Genomic DNA, 14,798 nt, shown 5'->3' on the forward strand with positions numbered 1-14,798 from the left:
TTTCCCTGAAATTGCAGCCTGGGCAGGCACCATATTGGGCATGTGAGTAAATTCACTCAAACACAATCGTAAAACCCCAAAATCCTGACATGACTTGGGTGACAACCCCTGGTGCCAACTCCTCCCTCATCAGTGCAGGGCCCAAGGCAAATGAAACAGGCTTTTGAGCACAGACGCTTTCGCACTTTCCCCCAGGCTGCCCCTGTCCAGGGAGGAGCGGCCTGTAACCTCCCACAGAGCCCTCGGACTGACCTCCTGCAAACGCCTCCTTCAGCCTCACCCTGGCCATGGACCCTCCAAATCCCTCGACAATGGCCCGCAGCTGGAGCTCTGGGAGCATTGTTCATTGTGTTATCCCAACTATCTCCCTGCTCCGTTGTGCTTCCCTGTCTGTCTGGAGCACCCGCCTGCTGGGTCTAGTCTTCGATTGTCGCTCTCAGGGCTAGGGTCCATCCTTTTGTTCCGTGTCTGTACAGTACCTAGCACAACAAGGCCATCTCCTGACAGGGGTCCTAGGTTCTCCTGTGAGACAAGAATAGGTTCAAAATGCTTAAACTGATCATTGTAATTCAGTCTCTATGCTCATAGGTTTAACCAGCCCCTTAGGCAAAGGTAGATTTGTCCAGGGAAGCACCTGTGTCTGGCTGTGCTATTAATCCTGTGAATGGCCCTAGATTTAAATGGAGAAGGCTCAAGATGTGTCTGGCTGATAAACCCAAATTGGATGCTTGACAATTACCTGGCTGAGTGTGGCTGTCACTTGTACTCTGGGCTGTGTCCCCATTCACGGCTGGTGAGTTTGTGCGGAGAGAGGCACTAGTGTTTGATGCTGAGTTTATGTACATCATTTGCTCCCCGATTTGCTGTTCTCAGTGGGAGCCTATTCTGTAGTTTATTATAAGAGCCGATGATTGAACAATTCATTTGAGCCATTGGAGACTCGGATACATTGCAGCTGGTCTGGCCATATGTATAGCCAGTGCCTCAGCCTCTGCCTTCCCTCAATAACCCATTGATTTGTTGCTTTTGTTTTCATAATGATTAGCGGTCTGGTTCTGTCACACCCCAGAACAGGTCCCTCTTGTCTTGTAGAAATGATTTAATATTTCAATTAAAATAAACTTGCATTTAATCTGGACTAAGAGCCCGAGTCTCTGAATTTCACCATTGCTAAAGGCCCATCATTTGAGGGCATTGCTCTGAGTAGACAGGAGCTCTTCCCTACGAGTGTTACTAATTGGGGGTTTAACGAGGGGGGGAGGAATGCATCTGTAGGGCCAGCAAGAAGGGTCAGGTCTTTACCTTAGGGGATTCTCTGCAGTTCCTTATCTGTGACTCGAGCCCCCACCCAGTAACCTAGGAACCTGTATCTGCTCTGGGCACCTTTGCTGGGCAAATCTGCACCCACTCGCCAGCACAGTCAACAGTGGGTTAAACAGAAGAATTTTGTTGGCGGAGGGAAGAGGAAGGATGGTGTGAGCTGGGACAAACATTTACAGTTCAACACCTTCCCCCATCTACCATCTCAGGGCGCATCTGTCACAGCCCAGACCAGTTGGCCCCAGAGTGGCTGATGCAGTTTGTTCTGCCTCCCAGCCCCTCACTCACAGTTTGTGGCTGCAGGAGAATCAGGGTCCCTGGGGCTTGACCCCCATCCTGTTATGACGATGTCAGAAGTGGGTTTAAACCTGTGCGTGGACACGTCCATTGGATCTTAAACCTAATGCTGCCACCACTCAGCCATTCTGGGGCTGTTACAATTATTTCAGCAGCTGGGACAGGTAGCCTGCACCAGAGTCTTTAGGTGAACGTAGACCCGGAGCCCAGTCACTGCTCAGGCTTTGCCCAGCTGGTTCCCACCAGGGAACTCTCCAGAGTATCAGCCCAACTACAGAACGTACCTGCATTTAACTCCCATGTCCCCAAACCGCCCTCCAGCAGATGCCAGCAGAGAGCTCCCTCCGGTACCTGCCCTCTCTGATGGAGTTCAGGGCCCAGTGCTCATAGACTTTCAGGTCAGAATGGACCATTATGATCATCTAGTCTGACCTCCTGCACAAGGCAGGCCACAGAATCTCACCCTCTCTTCTGGCTCTGCCCCTACCTGGGTTCCCTCTCCCTTGTATCGTCTTTTCCTGGCCCCGACCCAGCTGCGGTCACCAATTATCAGTAAGTTGCCCTGTCACTCCCAGTGCGGGGGGAATGGAGGGGGCTCGCTGCTACCTCACAGGCCAGGCTGAGCTTGTCTTGTCTTAAAGAGCCGGCCAGTCTGTGACACCTCCCACAATGAACCACTCCACTGCACACACAGTGCAAAGAGAGAGTGAGAGGCACCGAATCACACATGTGAGACGTCAGTCACCTCATTTAACACCTGACCGGAAAGTGCTCGGATCCCCTGGGGATGAGGTCAGGGTCAGACCTTGAAGCAAATCCAGGCTGGTCTGGGAATCACAGAAACCTGCCTGAGTCTCAGGGGAAAAATCTCCCAGTCACGTACTCAGGTTTCTTGTTAAATCAAGGTTCCGTCTCTGCTCACACACGATTTCTCACTGTCTTATGAACTGTTTGTTTTGCTCTCACAGCCCCATAATTACTGCCTAATAATGAACTAGTCACTCCTGAGCCTTTCACTACAGAGCTTTCTACATATGAATTAACCCCGTGATCCCTCTCTGGGCACAGCGCTGCTCCCATTGGAGCTGGTGGGATTTGTGACACAGATATCAAAGGAGAGGATCTCCATTTCACAGAGGGAAATGTGCAACACAGAGAAAATAAATGACTCGCTCAAGATTGCACAACTATAGACATGAAGCTCATAATAGAAACCAGGAGTCCTGGCTGCCAGTGCCCAGCTCTAAATTCAGATTTTATTACTTAATGAAGCCGCAGCCACACGCAATGCACAGTCCCTGCTGCTCCACTTACAAACCACACTCTGTGCATTACCCTAATTAGCCAGCGGGTGTCACTGCTGTGCTATTGAAGGAAACATTACCCAGACTGTCCACCAGGTGTCACTGTTGCTCCATCAAGTATCAGGGAGTAGCCCTGTTCGTCTGTATCCACAAAAACAAGGAGTTTGGTGGCACCTTAAAGACTAACAGATTTATTTGGACGCTAGCTTTCCTGCATAAAAACCCACTTCTTCAGATGCATGGAGTGAAAGTTACAGCTGCAGGCATTATATACTGACACATGAAGAGAAGGAAGTTACCTCACAAGTGGAGAACCAGTGTTGACAGCGCCACTTTGATCAGGATGGGTGTGGTCCACTCCCAACAGTAGATGAGGTGTCAATTCCAGGAGAGGCAAAGTTGCTTCTGTAATGAGCCACCCACTCCCAGTCCCTGTTCAAGCCAAAATGAATGGTGCTAAGTTTGCAAATGAATTGAAGTTCTGCAGTTTCTCTTTGAAGTCTGTTTTTGAAGATCTTTTGTTGAAGGACGGCTACTTTTAAATCTGTTATTGAGTGCCCGGGGAGATTGAAGTGTTCTCCTACTGGCTTTTGTGTGTTACTGTTCCTGATGTCCGATTTGTGTCCATTTATCCTTTTGCGTAGAGACTGTCTGGTTTGACCAATGTGCAGGCAGAGGGGCATTGCTGGCACATGATGGCATATATCACCTTGGTAGATGTGCAGGGGAATGAGTCCTTGATGGTTTGGCTGATGTGGTTCAGTGTCGTAACAAGGGCGTGGCGAGTGAGGCACTTCCTCAGGCACACAAAGGCTGGGGTGGGGGTGCAGAAAGTGGTGGAGAGGAAAAAAAAAAGCTGCTGGCACGGAAATATTTATAACCCAGGTGAACTCCCCTTTGGACCCACCTGCCACCCCCCCGTGCTCGCCTCACCATTCTTGAGCCCCGGAGCAGAGCAGCTCCATGCTGCCTCCCTGCAGCAACTGCTGCCGCAGGATCCTAGTGCCCCCTTTCTCGATTGCCAGGGCAGACTGACTCTGAACCTGCCCTTCCCCCTCAGATCCTTTCTTTTTCCAATGGGACCCTCCAGCAGCACAGGCCCTTCCCCCTCGTCGCAGTCACCACTCCTGCCCCATGCTGGGCAAGGAGGCAGCCCCATCCCCCATCCCCAGTGAGGCTACAGTCAGGGCAACAGCAGGGGAGGAGGCGTATGCAGCACCCCCCAGCAACCAGCACGGGAGAGGCGAGGGAGATTCCTGGACCTGAGTGGGGCCCTAGGAGCACATGCAGTGACAGTGGTGGGGGTCTGTGCTGCTGGGAGAGCGGGAAAAGGGGGGCTGCTCCTCCAGAGCTCGCTGCTGCTGGCAGGGAAAGGGCTGTGGGGAGTCCTCCTCTCTGGCCCCTGTCCCAGAGAAGCCTGCCTGCACTCCAAACTCATCCCCAGCCCTGCCCCTCCCCAGAGCCCACAGCCCCAGGCAGAGCTTTCAGCCCTCTGCATCCTCAACCCACTGCCTGAGCCCTGAGCCCCTCCACCAACCGAAACACCTTATCCCCAGTCCCAGCCAGAGCCCTCACCCCCACACCCCAACTCTCTGCCCCAGCCCTGAGCCCCTCCCACACCCCAAACCCCTCATCTCCAGCCCCCGACAGAGCCCTTATCCCCCCACACCCTGACCCTCTGTCTGATCCCTGAGCTCCTCCAACACCCAAAACACCTCATCCCCAATCCCAGCCAGACCCCTCACCCCCAACACTCCTACTCTCACCCTGAGCCCCTCCCACACTCCAAACCCCTCATCTCCAGCCCCAGACAGAACCCTCATCCCCCTACACCCTGACCCTCTGTCTGATCCCTGATCCCCTCCAACACCCCAAACACCTCATCCCCAGTCCCAGCCAGAGCACTCATCCCCCCACACCCTGACCCTCTGCTCCAGCCCTGAATCCCTCCAGCACCCCAAACCCCTCATCTCCAGCCCCAGACAGAGCCCTCACCCCTACTCTCTCCCTGAGCCCTTCCCACACACCAAACTGCTCATCTGCAGCCACAGCCCACAGCCCTCACCCCTGCACCCCATCCCTCCACACCCCTCCCATCCCCAAACTCCCTCCCAGAGGCTGCACCCCAATCCCCTGCCCCAGCCTAGGGCCTGCACCCCAGACCTCCTCCCTCACCCAAACTCCCTCCCAGAGCCTTGGGCAGGTGGGGAGGGGGTGGAGTTTGGTTGGAGGCGGGTTCTGGGCACCACCAAAATTTCTACAAACCTGCCACCCCTGATCCTGCCCTGAACTCCCAGCATTCTCAGGACACTTGCTAATTCCTAGTGACCACTGCTGATATCCAGCACCTTCCTTCTCTCTTAACCTGTGAGTCCCTCTCTGGATTGGAATTGGACTGGAAGCAAAGATCATCTTGTAAGCAACATTACCAGCCCAAGCAGTCAAAAATCATGAGTTGACCCCCCAAAATCACAGGCTCTGCCGCCACCACTTCATTCTTTGGTGGCAATTCGGTGGCAGGCCCTTCCCTCTGAGAGGGACTGAGGGACCCACCGCCAAATTGCTGCTGAAGAACCAGCCCTGGGGGAGGGTGCAATTTATATTCTTGCCTCAGGCACAAAAATACCTAGTTACGGCTCTGCTCCCACTCTGTGAGAGTGAGGGATCGTTTTCCAGGATAGGTTGTAGATCATTGATGAGGCGCTGGAGAGGTTTTAGCTGGGGGCTGTACATGATGGCCAGTGATGTTCTGTTATTTTCCCTGTTGGGTCTGTCCTGTAGTAGGTGACTTCTGGGTACCTGTCTTGCTCTGTCAATCTGTTTCCTCACTTCCCCAGGTGGGTTTTGTAGTTGTAAGAATGCTTGATAAAGATCTTGTAGGTCTCTGTCTGAGGGATTGGAGCAAATGCGGTTGTATCTTAGAGCTTGGCTGTAGACAATGGATCATGTGGTGTGTTCTGCATGGAAGCTGGAGGCATGTAGGTAAGTATAGTGGTCAGTAGGTTGCCGGTATAGGGTGGTGTTTATGTGACCATCACTTATTTGCACTGTAGTGTCCAGGAAGTGGATCTCCTGTGTGGACTGGTCCCGGCTGAGATTGATGGTGGGGTGGAAATTGTTGAAATCCTGGTGGAATTCCTCAAGGGCCTCCTTTCCGTGGGTCCATATGATGAAGATGTCATCAATGTAGTGCAAGTAGAGGAGGGGCACTAGAGGATGAGAGCTGAGGAAGCTAATTAACAAATTCTAAGGACGAGTAGGAGAGAAAACAGCAGAATATACAACGGACAGCAAGAAGGCAAACTTCAGCAAACTCAGAGCATTGGTGGGTAGGATCCTGTGAGGAAGAAGTCTGAGGGGGAAAAGAGATGGCAGGTTTTTCAAGAGTCATTATTAAGGGCACAAGAGCAAACTATACAAATGTGTAGGAGACATGGGAAGTCGGGTAAGAGACCCCCCGCCCCCGCTTAACCAGATTTACAATGACCTCACAGGAGCAACACAAAAAACATTTAATTAGAGAATGAGCGTTAGCTCAAGTTTGGTTAAGAACACAATATGTGGGTGTTGTGATGAAAGGCCACGAGTAGCTAGTGGGAGGAAGGGCTTGAAAATAATGAGTTCTGAGGCCTAAAGGAATGAAGTCTAGGTCAAAGAGTAAGTGACTGCAGATGTTTTTCAATTAGAAAAAAAAAGAATCTCTCTGAAAAGAAGCCAACATGGACCCCCTCCACCCCCCACCCCACGTACCGTCATCTCCTATGTCAGGGGTGGCCAGCCTGAGCCGGAGAAGGAGCCAGAATTTACCAATGTACATTGCCAAAGAGCCACAGTTGTATGTCAGCGGCCTCCCATCAGTTTCCCTGCCTGCTCCCAGCGCCTCCAGCCCACCAGCAGCCCCACCGATCAGTGCCTCCCCCTCCCTTCCTGCACCTCCGGATCAGCTGGTTCATGACCTGCAGGAGGCTCTGCGGTGGAGGGGAGGAGTGAGGACATGGCACGCTCAGGGGAGGGGATAGGAAGGGGTGGAGTGGGGGCAGAGCCTGTGACAGAGCCAGGGGTTGAGCAGTGAGGCTCCCCCTGGCACATTGGAAAGTTGGCACCTGTAGCTCCAGCCCTGGTGTTAGTGCCTATACAAGGCGCCACATATGAACTTCTAAAGAGCCACGTGTGGCTCCGGAACCACAGGCTGACCACCCCTGTCTTATGTGAACCCAGATGCAAGGAAAAAGGTGCTGGTCAGTGGGGAGGAGAGGACGAGATCAGGAGGAAAGGGACTGGGAAGAAAGGAAGTTGTAAATCTTCTCTGGATTAAGACTGGAAATAAGGGCGAATGATCTCAGACTGATTGTTAGCTGGAGTCAGTAATTGGCAATGACATCCCTTGTTTGTTAAAGGGTATAAAAAGTAAACTCTCAACAGGCTCATTACTAATATCTACCTGACCACACTGGAGCTGAAAAACTGGGGTCGAAGCAACCTTTGGCTTAGCCATTAGTAAGTATCTGGATCAAATGTTTATAAATGTTTTGTCACTGTTTGGATGTAGTAAGTTGCTTATTATTTAGGCTTTTTAGGCATATTTTGAACAATTGTGTAAATGCCATTTGGCCTTTGGAATTTATGGTTCAATGAGTGTTTGATAGTTCCCCATATTAATAAATTCAAATATCACTAATAATTCCAAAAGACCTGAAATGCAAAAGTCCTATGAAAAGTGGTCAAACTACAAAGGATGAATATAAAAAACCAACACAAACATGTAGGGACAAAATGAGAAAGGCAAAGATGTAGAAATGGATTAAACTAGCTAGGGACAGAAAAGGGAACAAGAAAACCTTTTACAAATACATGAAAAGGAAGAGGAAGGCCAGGGACAGGCTAGGCCCATTACTCAACGAGGAGGGAAAGACAATCACAGGAAACAGCCGCAGCCGAAATGTTAAATGTCTTTTTTGTTTCAGTTTTCACCAGAAAAGTTAGCAGTGATCAAATGACTAACAGAGAGAACCAGAGGGGCTGGAACTACGGGTGCTGGGGCTGCTGCTGCACCCCCTGGCTTGAAGTGGATTCCATTATATCCAGGGTTTGCAGTTTGGTTTAATGGCTGTCAGTGCCTGCACTATACAAATTGTTCCAGCCCCCTCGCCCCCCAGAAAGAACCCCAGTGTAAATGGGGCAGGGGCAGGGGCTGAGACTCAAATAGGAAAAGAACAAGTTAAGAATGACTTAGACAAGTTTGATGTCTTCAATCAGCAGGGCCTGATGAAATACATCCTAGAATACTCAAGGAACTGGCTGAAGGGGTCTCTGAGGGTATGTCTACACTACGGGATTATTCCGATTTAACATCAATCGGTTTTATAAAACAGATTGTATAAAGTCGAGTGCATGCTGCCACACTAACCACATTAATTCGGCGGTGTGTGTCCATGGTCCGAGGCTAGCATCGATTTCTGGAGCGTTGCACTGTGGGTAGCTATTCCGTAGCTATCCTACAGTTCCCGCAGTCTCCCCCGCCCCTTGGAATTCTGGGTTGAGAGCCCAGTGCCTGATGGGGCAAAAATCATTGTCGCGGGTGGTTCTGGGTACAGCCTCACCCCTCCCTAAGTGAAAGCAGCAGACAACTGTTTCGCGCCTTTTTTCCTGGGTGAACTGTGCAGACGCCATAGCACAGCAAGCATGGACCCCACTCAGATCAACACCATGATCGTGAACATTGTAAACACCTTGCGCATACTCATACAGTCTATAGTGAACCATGAACTGCAAAGCCAGGCGAGGAGGAGGCGGCGGCTACGGCAGAGCGGCAATGAGAGTGATGAGGACATGGACACAGAATTCTCTCACACCACGAGCCCCTGCGCTTTGGAAATCCTGCTGGTAATGGGGCAGGTTCTAGCCATTGAAAGCCGATTTTGGGCCCGGGAAACAAGCACAGACTGATGGGACCCCATAGTTTTGCAGGTGTGGGACGATTCGCAGTGGCTGCGAAACTTTCGCATGCGTAAGAGCACTTTCATGGAACTTTGTGACTTGCTTTCCCCTGGCCTGAAACACCATAATACCAAGATGAGAGCAGCCTTCACAGTGGAGAAGCGAGTGGCGATAGCCCTCTGGAAGCTTGCAACGCCAGACAGCTACCGGTCAGTCAGGAATCAATTTGGAGTGGGAAAATCTACTGTGGGGGCTGCTGTGATGCAAGTAGCCAAAGAAATCACTAAGCTGCTGCTACAAAAGGTTGTGACTCTGGGAAACGTGCAGGTCATAGTGGATGGCTTTGCTGCAATGGGATTCCCTAACTGTGTGGGGGGGCGATAGATGGAACCCATATCCCTATCTTGGCACCGGAGCACCAGGGCACCCAGTACATAAACCGCAAGGGGTATTTTACAATGGTGCTGCAAGCTCTGGTGGATCACAAGGGACGTTTCACCAACATCCTCGTGGGATGGCCAGGAAGGGTTCATGACGCTCGCGTCTTCAGAAGCACTGTTCTGTTTAAACGGCTGCAGCAAGGGACTTACTTCCCAGACCAGAAAATGACAGTTGGGGATGTTGAAATGCCTGTAGTTACCCTGGGGGACCCAGCCTACCCCTTGATGCCATGGCTCATGAAGCCATACACAGGCAGCCTGGACAGTGGTCAGGAGCTGTTCAACTACAGGCTGAGCAAGTGCAGAATGGTGGTAGAATGTGCATTTGGCCGTTTAAAGGCGCGCTGGCGCACATTACTGACTCGCTCAGACCTCAGCCAAACCAATGTCCCCTTTGTTATGCTGCTTGCTGTGTGCTCCACAATCTCTGTGAGAGTAAGGGGGAGATCTTTCTGGCGGGATGGGAGGCTGAGGCAAATCACCTGGCCGCTGATTACGCGCAGCCAGACACCAGGGCGATTAGAAGAGCTCACCGGGAAGCGGTGCACATCAGAGAAGCCTTGAAAACAAGTTTCATCATGGGCCAGGGTACGGTGTGACTGCTGTGTTTGTTTCCCCTTGATGAACCCCACTCCCTTGATTGACTCATTCCCTGTAAGCAACCCACCCTTCGATTACAGCTTGCTTAAGGAAATAAAGTCACTATCGTTTAAAAATCATGTATTCTTTATTAAAAAGTCATTATAAATAGAGGGAGAGAACTGACAAGGTGTCTTGGGTGTGGTTTGGGAGGAGGAAAGGAGGGAAGGAAAAGGCCACTAAAAACATTTCAATGTAATGACAGCCTTTTGGTTGGGCTGTCCACGGGGGTGGAGTGGGCGGGTGCACGAAGCCTTCCCCCACGCGTTCTTACACGTCTGGGTGAGGAAGATATGGAACATGGTGAGTGGTAAGGGTGGTTACACAGGGGCTGCAACGGCACTCTGTGACCCCGCTGCTCTTCCTGAAGCTCCACCAGACGTCAGAGGATGTCAGTTTGATCACGCAGCAGCCCCAGTGTTTCATCCCGCCACCGCTGATCTTCTTGCCTACACCTCTGATCTTCCTGGCGCCACCTCTGCTCACGTTTGTCCCTCCTGTCCTCACATTCGTTCCTCCTGTCCTCACATTCACTGGCATCTTTCCTGTAATTTGACACCACACCCTTCCACTCATTCAGATGAGCTCTTTCATTGCGGGTTACTTCCATGATTTCCGAGAACATTTCGTCTCATGTCTTCTTCCTCCGCCTTATCTGAGCTAGCCTTCGGGATGGAGTAGGGAGGCTTTAAAAATGTGCAGCTGCATGAGTGGGGGAAAATAGGGAGATTTAAAAAGATACATTTTACAGAACAATGGTTATACTCTTTCACAGTGAACAACACTATTCACCTTACACAGCACATGTGATTTCACTACAAGGTCGCATTTTGCATCTTAACTTTGAGTGCCTGGGCTTTGGTGTTACAGATCTCACAGACGCAGATCCGGGCATCAGAATGCAGAATGGCCATGGTAAGCCATTGTCTTTTGGCTTCTGCAGCCTTCACTTCTTTTCGCAGAAGCCACCCCCACCCCCATCCAATTCTCTAGGATGATCGCTTTACCCTCCTCCCCCCACCGCGTGACTGGTAACATGGAAGATCACTGCTAATCACCACCCTTCCCCCTCACCGCATGGCTAGTAGCTGGGAAGATTCCTGCTAGCCAAACGCGAGAAAGCTCAGCGCTATCATTCCTTCCCTCCCCCCGCTTGCTACGTGTAAGGAGGGATTTCTTGTAAGCAACAGAAATCTTCTGCAAAGGCTTTTGGAGTACCTCCAGGTGCACTTCATGGAGATGTCCCTGGAGGATTTCCACTCCATCCCCAGACATGTTAACAAACTGTTCCAGTAACTTTACTGCCCGCGAATGCATCCCAAGCTCTAAGGGCAAATCAATCATTAAAAAAAGCACAAAAGTCAGGAATCAGCTCAGGGTCCAGTCTAGCACATGCATGCAGTGGTTGGACAAGTAACAGCAAGGAACTGGACTGGTGTGGAGTGAAAGATCTGTGGGAAGGAACCGAAAATAGCACTGGGGCTGCAGTACAGCACTGGCATACACTTTCTTTGGCCTGTTTTGCTGGAAGAGTTAGCAGGGCAAGCTTGTTAGTCACAGGTCAGAGGGTGAGTTTATGCAAATTCTGGACTCTGGGACCAGAGCTGGGGTGGAAGGGGCACAACTTTTGTGGCACATGCACCCTCTCTATAACCAGCCTTTGTTACCTCACTCCATAACAGCACACACAGAGCAACCTTTTACCTTTCAGCACCAAAATATACTGTAGGTGAAATCTAATGGCATAAGTTTAAGATGAGAGACTTCAGTACTAACAACAATCCTAAGATATTCAAAAATACCTCTGTCTTTAGACACCAGACAAAAAACCAAGCACAAGCAGGCAAGCAATCTTACTTCCCACATGCTTTTAGTGTTTGGAACCCATACCCCTTAATGATGAGTCCTTTATAGGCGAGGGTCAAGCTCTCAGTGTGCTGGTCAAAAGGTATCAAATAAAAGCTTGGTTAAGTTAATTGCTCAGCTGATTACCCAAATCACCTGCCTTAGGGGTCTTTGGATATTGACCTCTTAATGAAAGGAAAGGACTCAGATTTGATTTTACACTTTTATTGGCTACCCTTATCAACAGCAGCCAAGAGTATATAACATAAAAGAATGCACAGTAGCACTGGTTTATGATTGGACTGAGAGAAACTGGAAAAACGGAACCATCCAGGTTTTAAGAATCACATAACACATCCATAGCAGAAAGCAGCAAAATTCCTATTCAACAATTATCCTTTCACTTTGTTTGGAATTTTGACCAAGCCCCTTAAAGCAGAAGGAACCGCACTCAAGCCCATTAGTAAAATTCTCCAGTTGTACTTGACTCAACAATGCAAAACAATTCCAGGCTCATGCAGAAGGGTGCCCAACCTATGGCTCCTGGGCTGTACAGGGCCCACCAGAGCATTTCATAGGGCCCAGAGCCTGCTTCAGCACAATATACTAAGGGCCAATTCAATGGCCTTTTAGCATCATGTTTCCATCATTTTACTTTACACAAGTGTGTAAATAGACAATGTTCTACATAGGCTGTTTCTAGCTAAATATATACGAAATAAGCTGACCTAAAAATATCAATCAATACAGGTGACTTCAAATCTTATTAAAGTATGTAGAATCTGTTTGGCTCACGCAAGGTTGTGCTTCGGTTTACGTGGCCCTCCTGTGTAACAAGATGGTGCACCATTGCATAAGAAAATTTACTCACATGCCAATCCCCCAAGGTCCCCTTCTCAGTGGATCTGTTGCAGTTACCCCTTTTAACCAATACTCACACCAGTTATATTAGCTGGTAAACTGGTAAATATTAGCTGGTATACTAGAATCTGGTAAACTGGTAAACACTCCTAACCACCTAACAAGAACGCCTATATTTTTATGACAGGCTGCATGCAGTTCTAGAGGCTTTCACATGTAGTCTTATGTTATTCTGTATACACCTAGAACTGGACAGGCAGTGTGCAGCCATTAACTACGGGGGATGTACAGTGTTTAGGAATTGTAACTTGTTCTATTTAACAGCTATTTTACAACAAACTTCATCAAAACAAGGGCACAAACTATAACTCTGGAAAAGAAAGAGCGAGACAGAGAGTTAAAGGTGGCTAACTGAGGGGTCCTGAATGTCACCAGGAGTGAGGATTCCCAAGTGGCCGACTCAGAATTCTTTTTCTTGGCTTTCAGGAAGTGAGGTGCTGAAGGAGACAGGCCATTTCTGCTGTGAGTTCAACTTGGTTCTTCTCCAGACAGAGATTCCACAAGCTGCCTGGGTATTTTATTCCGGTACTGAACTAGCCTTGCAGTTAGGAAGCGTTTCCCAATGCCTAGTCTAAATCTCCCTTGCTGAAATTTAAGGCCATTATTTCTTGTCGTGGGTTCTGTGGCTCAGGAGAACAATTTATCACCCTCCTCTTTATAACAACCTTTTCTGTAGGTGGAGACTGTTATGTCCCCCATCAGTCTTCTCTTCTCCAGACTAAACAACTCATTTTTTTCAATCTTTTTGAAGCTTGTGTTTTCTAGACCTTTAATCATTTTGGTTGCTTTCCTCTGGACTTTCTCCAATTAGTCCACATTTTTCCTGAAGTGAGGTGCCCAGAACTGGACCCAATAATCCCAGCTGAGGATTTTTCAGTGCTGAATAGCATGGAAGAATTACATCTTGTGTCTTGCATCCAACACTTTTGCTAATACACCCCAGAATGATGTTCCCTATTTCTGCAACAGTGTTTGTGATCCACTAGGACCCCCAGATCCTAAATAATAAGCAACTTACTACATCCAAACAGTAACAAAATATTTTTAAACATTTGATCCGGATACTTACTAATGTGGCTACGCCAAAGGTTGCTTCGACCCCAGTTTTTCAGCTCCAGCGTGATCAGGCAGATATTAGCAATGACCTCGTTGAGAGTTTACTTTTTATACCTTTTAACAAACAAGGGATGTCATTGCCAATTACTGACTCCAGCTAACGATCAGTCTGAGATCATTCGCCCTTATTTCCAGTCTTAATCCAGAGAAGATTTACAACTTCCTTTCTTCCCGGCGCCTTTCCTCCTGACCTCGTCCCCGCCTCCCTGCTGCACCTGGGTTCACACAGAGGACAGTGATATGTGGGTGAGGGGTCCGTGTTGGCTTCTTTTCAGAGAGATTCTTTTTTTCTTATTGAAAAACACCTGCAGTCACCCCTGTCCGTCAGAGACCTTCTTCTTAGAAACGTCCATGTATTTCTTTACTTAGTCTTTGAACCGGACTTCATTCCTTTAGGCCTCAGAACTCATGATTTTCAAGCCCTTCCTCCCACTAGCTACTCGGGGCTTTTCATCACAACACCCACATATTTTGTTCTTAACCAAACTTAAGCTAACGCTCATTCTTTAATTATTTTTTTCTTTGATCCTACGAGGTCATTGAAAATCTAGTTAAGACCGGGGGTCTCTTATCCGACTTCCCATCTCTCCTACACAATTGCTCTTGTGCCCTTAACAATGACTCTTAAAAAACCTGCCAGCTCTTTTCCCCCTCAGACTTGCTTCCCACGTGATCCTACCTGCCAAGTCTCTGAGTTTGCTTAAGTTTGCCTTCTTGCTGTCCACTGTTTTTATTCTGCTGTTTTCTCTCCTACCATCCTTAGGATTGTAAGCAAGGTTTGCATGAACTCTCCCCTGACAGCCAGTGATGAGCTGGGGGGAGAGGGGGAGGGGGAAACCGCTTCAGGACCAGACTGTATTTACATGAACACACCCGCTCCACCTAGTATCCAGCAGACAGAGCTGGGTGCCCAAGTGATCAACTTTGGCAGGTGTTGGGTTACGAATCACATCAATGCAGGGGGCATGAAATGTTGTTA

The 14,798-nt window shown here is 49.3% G+C and overlaps 2 protein-coding genes across 2 annotated transcripts in view; both read left to right on the forward strand.

The window, feature by feature from the left end:
* Nucleotides 1–14,798, forward strand: part of LOC127037954 (interferon-inducible GTPase 5-like) — a 147,369-nt gene that overhangs the window by 8,485 nt on the left and 124,086 nt on the right. The gene's annotated exons all lie outside the window — the stretch shown is intronic.
* LOC127038369 (uncharacterized) overlaps nt 1–14,798 on the forward strand; it is a 31,836-nt gene that overhangs the window by 2,354 nt on the left and 14,684 nt on the right. The window lies entirely within an intron of this gene.

Source organism: Gopherus flavomarginatus, chromosome 20 (genome assembly GCF_025201925.1).
Source record: "Gopherus flavomarginatus isolate rGopFla2 chromosome 20, rGopFla2.mat.asm, whole genome shotgun sequence".
In the NCBI taxonomy this organism is placed as follows: domain Eukaryota; kingdom Metazoa; phylum Chordata; order Testudines; family Testudinidae; genus Gopherus; species Gopherus flavomarginatus.